Below are 6,002 nucleotides of genomic sequence, written 5' to 3'. Positions count from 1 at the left end.
CCCCCGCACGCACAGCCCGAGCCTCCTCTGGAAACGCCGCTCTGTCGAAGCCTATTTGTTTATGTCGCTTATTATTGAATTGCTCCATACATCCATATTAAAATGTAAAATAATTGCAGGTTTAATTTTTTTTAGTATACAAACATGCTTATTTCTGGAAATCCTTAATTTTATAAAAGCATTAAGATATTATTTAAATACCAAATAACATATATTTTTATGTTATATTTTGATTATATTGATCCATAAATCTATATTATAATTTAAAACAATAGCAATTTTTACATCTTTTATACACACATTCGTTCCTGGAAATAAATAATTTTATAAAGGCCTTTAAATATTATTTCTGTAATACATAATATCTGTTTTCTATTATATATTAATTATATTCATCCGTGGATTTATATTAAATTTTCAAATAATATTTTTTTTGTATCTATTTACACATGCACATATACTGCAATGACGCTTTTTGTATAATAGGTGAGTGATGGGAAGGCAGGTTGGTGGTACCAGCCAGGTCAGTAATGGTGCTGTGCCTCCGGGAGAAAGCCTGGCCACCGAGGCCATCAGTCCCAGCCTCATGCCCAAGTGGAAAGAGGTCTCTGTTCCCTTGGCTTGGTTCCCTTACCTCTGAGGAAAGGGAACAAATGGGTGCTCACACTGCTTGAGGATTTTTGAGCTGCAACACAGTAACGATCAGTATAATAGTAGTAGCAAATAATAGGACAAGGAGAACAGTATGAGATAACTTCAAGCTGATGCAAGTCGGGAGAAGGGGGTTGTATTTCATGGAATCACAGAATGGTTTGGAGTCGAAGAGACCTTAAAGATCATTTGGTTCCAACTTCCCTGCAACGGGCAGAGACACCTCCCACTAGAAAAGCCCCATCCAACCTAGTCTCGAGCACTTCCAGGGATGGAGCATCGACAGTTTCTCTGGGCAACTTGCTCCAGGGTCTCTCCACTCTCACAGTAAAGAATTTTCTTCCCAATATCTAATCTAATCTAAACCTACCCTCCTTCATCTTAAAGCCATTACCCTTGTCTTGTCATTCCATACCCCTGTAAAAAGTCCCTCTCCAGTTCTCTTGCAGGCCCCCTTTAGGTACTGGAATGCTGCTCCAAGGTGTCTCCACAGCCATTTCTTCTCCAGGCTGAAGAACCCCAACTCTCTCAGCCTGCCTTCATAGGAGAGGTGCTCCAGCCCTCTCAGCATCTTTGTGGCCCTGCTGTGGGCTCATTTCAACAAGTCCACAACTTTCTTGTGTTGGAAGTCCCACAGCATTTCTATAATTGCTTCACTTTTAATTATTTTCAGTTTTGATTTGAACTTCAAGTCCTTGAGCTTGCGATGGCAAAGTGGGTCTCACCTTGTTTAGCAGTGAAGTACATTTTTATTAAAAAGTCAGGAAACGAAATAATTCATCATGCACACATGCACGCAGACACATATCTGACCTTTGTACCTGCAGTGGTCTGTGTTGGTGTAATATCAGGGCTCAAAACCAGCAAGACAGGCTCATCCTGGCACTGCTCTGCTCGCTGACAAGCTGCTACTTGCAGCGAAGTGCCCAGACAGGTGAAGTTCACTTCAAATTTTGTCCTCCAGACTCCTTCTTCCGCACATCATCTCATGACTGAGCACTTCACTCTAACCTCACCTTTTCCACAGGACTAATACAAGGAAGGATCTGGCTGTGCTGCCCATGTGCTTGTGTGGCATCCATCCCATTTCCTGGGCTAGTTTTTGCTTAGAGTCTGTGCTGACCCTGGTTGCTTAGCTCACTTTTATACTCCAAAGGCCATCCTAATTAAAATTAGAGATGTGTTTTCTTTGAAAATTTTAAATTGCTTTCTAAAGCTATTATCTGCCTCAAAATTAGTCTTCCAAAATTCCTCATTATGTGCACATGAAACAACTATAAAAGACTCAAACTACACTTATTACCAAGCTAGAAGAAAGGATAAACCTAGAGTGTCCAGAAAAGTAGCTAATCACCCAATCAAAATTTAATTTCAAATCTCTAAGCTTAAATACAAAGCAGTAGCTCTTTCTTTAAACAAAGTGGTGTTCAAATTAAGTGATTGACTATTTATGTATTCTAAAAAAAGAAAAAAAAAGATAAGAAAAGACAAGTGCAGATTATTTCCCTCTTTGGCATATGAAAAAACCAAAAAAACCCCTAAACGAAAAGGCAGTATCAGAAAGGGTGAAAATTACTAATTCTCAGACCTTGAAGAACAGTATTGATACAACCAGGTGAGCTGTATAACCACAGAAAGTACCTCCTGTTGTTTAAGAGAGCTATTTCTTTTCCCCATGAGTGTATTTTTGATCTGCTTTTTCTCTGTACATTTACCATACTTAAAAATAGACTTTTAAATTACAGATCCTCTTACCTTAATTAAAAATGGACTAATTAAAAACTATTTTAAAATATTTTTTAATGAACATGTGGAATTAAGTCTTCCATCTAAGGTACATACCACAGAGAAAGGGACAGCAATATAACATCACTTTCAGTAGAAATATGAGTATAATATATAATAACATTCCCTGGAGGAACAGGTACAGATTATATTTAAGCTCTTGTGAATTAGCCAGAACTACTACTAGATTAGAACTGCCAATAAGAATAATTCTTTCTCTGAGAATACCTCTTTCTTCTCCATAGAATTCTAGTAAGTTTAATATCGCTTATATAAGTTAGTGTTTCCTGCTTGCTGATTTGCATTTTGATTAAAACTCAATTACTTTGTCCACCACCTCCCTCCAGTTCCCTGCTCCCTCTGCCTGTCCCAGAGTAAATGTTATGGAGCAGCTGTGAAGGCAAAACCTGGGGCAAATAGTCCCAAGGAGGAAGAGCCACCAACATCAACCACTTACGCTTGCTGCAATTGCTTCTCACTGATCAGCTGCTCACAGCAACTCATTCTTGGTGAGAACATGCCTCTGGAGGTAAAAAACCACTAGGAAAAACAAAGCTACAGATGGCAGCTGGTGGCTGTGAAGACTGATCTAAACTTGCCTCTAACACAGAGGAAATTGCCAATACACACCAATTAGCCAACCATGTTTATAAACATTAGGGCTCATCCTTGCATGTTGTCAGTCATTGCTGATTATGACTCCCAATGAATCCTACAGCCCCTGTGCACATATGCCACCTCCCAATGTCCTCCATTCTCTCGATCTCAGCTGTGGAGGCACAAAGAATCTCAAAATCTTTGCAGAGACATGATCCTGATACCTCAAACCTAGCCCACTGCCTCTTAGCTCCCCATGCAGCCAGGTCCCTCTGCCTAAGAGGCACCACCTTATTTCTGGTAGAAGCTTTGACCTGCAGAGGTCAAACAGGACAAATTATTTATCTGCATGTGCTTGGCCACAGAAGGTCCTTGGTGCATAGTATGTGCTCAGGGAGGCTGTGCAATGCATAGGTCTGATGTAAATGCTTTGTAGGACCAAGGAGCCTAGGACTGGAAAAGACCTCAGAGTGGATGAATTTTAGTCCTTATTCTGCCAGATAATAGCATCATACAATCCTGATTGTAAACTGTCACTGCTCTACTTTAAAACAAGCAAAAGGTTGGAGGTTTTTTTGCCTAGCCTTCTATGAAAGTTAGTTCCTTGCCTAGGATTATGAGCTTTTTTCATAGTCAGCCCATATCTGCTTATAGTTCATTCATACCAGGGCGTTCCTCTGCCAGCATTGTCTTCTCAATGAAATATTCTTTTCCCCTCTGACAGTATTTAGAGGTAGCAGTGACATCCTTTCTCTCTTTTGTTCTACTAGACTAAACAAGCCAACAGCTCCCATTCTTGCCTGAGTACCATCCCACAAATCAGACTGGCAAATAAAAACAATCATTCATCCTCTCATTCATTCCCACACAGCTGAGCAGCAAATGTGTGTTCTAACACTTGCACATCTCAGTCGTCTTACCCCCAGTGTTAAATGCATTTCAAAAGTGGGACTAACATCTAATCTAAGAGTTTGAATATTTTGCAGATGTTTCCGTTTCCATTCATGTCACAGACAACTACTTCCTCTCAGTGACTCAGACCTGAAAAGGTGATATTTTGTATGCATTCAGTTTGTTTGGGGGTTTTTCAAATGTCATTTTCTTGCTGTCAATTAAGCAATATTTAGCAAAAGACTGCCCTGCTTTATAGAGTCCAGAAAGAGGTGTTCTGACTCCCCCCACCCCGACCTGGGCTGCAAAGGCCATGAAATAGTGGAATTCCTTTGAGCACCAAGGAGGGTGCACAGCAGCCTCACTACTCTGGACTTCAGGAGAGCAGACTTTGGCCTCTTCAAGGATCTGCTTGGTAGTGTATATCATGAGATGAAACCCTGCAAGGGGCCCAAGAAAGCTGGTTAACATTCAAGGATCCCCTCCTCCAAGTTCAGGGATGATGCATCACAACAAAGAGGAAGTCAGGCAAAAACTCCAGGAGGCCTGCATGATGACCAAGGAGCTCCTGGACAAACTAAAACACAAAAACAAAGTCTACAAAGGTTGCAAACAGGAACAGGTAGCCTGGGAGAAGTACAGAGCAGTTCTCCAAGCAAGCAGGGATAAAGTTAGGAGAACTAAAGTCCTGAGAGAATGAAATTTGTCCAGGGACATCAAGAGCAACAAAACCAAAAAAGCTTCTATAGGTATGTTGGTGCTAAAAAGAAGACTAGGGGATATGTGGGATTTCTTCAGAAGGAAACAAGAGAAAAAGATGGCGAAGGCTGAGGTAAGCAGATGACATTTTTCCCTTGGTCCTCACCTGCAGGTGGTCCACACTGTCCAAGTCACAGAAGGCAAAGGTGGGGACCAGGAGAATGTAGAACTGCCTGCTGTAGGAGACCAGGTTCAATCAGCTGACCCCAACTGACCAGAGGGATATGACACACTACAAGATGTTGTGCTCATCAATAAGAGCTGGGAGAAAGAAGGAGAAAAAGGGAAGTTCAGAGTTATGTCATTTGTATTCCTGAGTCACTGTTATGGGAGATAGAGCCCAACTCTTTTAGAGACAGCTGAATATTTTCCTGCCAACTGCAAAGTGTGAATGAATCCCATATTTTGCATTGCTTGTGAACACATCTTTTGCTTCACATATTAAATATTAAACTGCCTTTATCTCAATCCATGAGCCTTCTGATTTTCTCTCCCATCCCACTCAGAGGGAGTGGGCATGAAGCTGTTTAGGGCCAGGCCCACACTGCAGCTAAACCAGAACATTTACCCTAACCAAGACACATTTTCCAATCTTTTTCCTTCCCCCCCTCCCCCTTTTTTTTTTCCTCTTCTTGTCTGGGGGAATTTTGGAGATGTTTTCTAGAGCTACCCAAGTTGTCCCTTCCAGTCACGGTCAAAGGCTGTACTGAGACTCTCTGATTTAGTGCTTGTTCACAGTAATTTCCAGACACTCAGTGTACAGCAGTAAATGCTATTAGAGCATACTTCATAACTTCATATAGCTGACTTCAAGACACTGGACAAAACCTGGAAAATCAGAGCAGATTTTACTACATATTGTATGATGTGATAGTATAAAAAGCAAAGGGAAAAGCCAGCTTTACCACAGGATACCAGAACTCACTGCGTGGTTACAGTGCTGCCATTTGCATAAGCCTATGATTTACAGCAAACACTGGTTATTTTAATGTGTCGTTTGTACCTTGTGTATATCATTGTGTATAAGTGTAGTTTTTTCATTAACATTCCGTTCTTAACTCTGCCTCTAATTCACACACACACAAAAGACAAACTCTTAGGTACAGACCACTAAGAGACTTTTAAAGCTCAAAATAGAGCAACTTGTATTTTGACAGCTGTCCTTTGAATCCCAAACTATAGCCCCTCAGGGGACACAGCATTATGTAATTTTAGTGACAGCCCAATTGTCATTCAGCTAGAAAGAAGGATGTTGTGATCTCAATGGAAAAGAAAAGCGATACTGCCATCTGTAAGCTTATAGACCTTTTTCTTTGGTA

Source organism: Sturnus vulgaris, chromosome 1 (genome assembly GCF_052056855.1).
Source record: "Sturnus vulgaris isolate bStuVul1 chromosome 1, bStuVul1.hap1, whole genome shotgun sequence".
Taxonomy (NCBI): Eukaryota; Metazoa; Chordata; class Aves; order Passeriformes; family Sturnidae; genus Sturnus; species Sturnus vulgaris.
The sequence above is the reverse complement of the archived record's forward strand: the minus strand, read 5'-3'. Positions refer to the sequence as shown.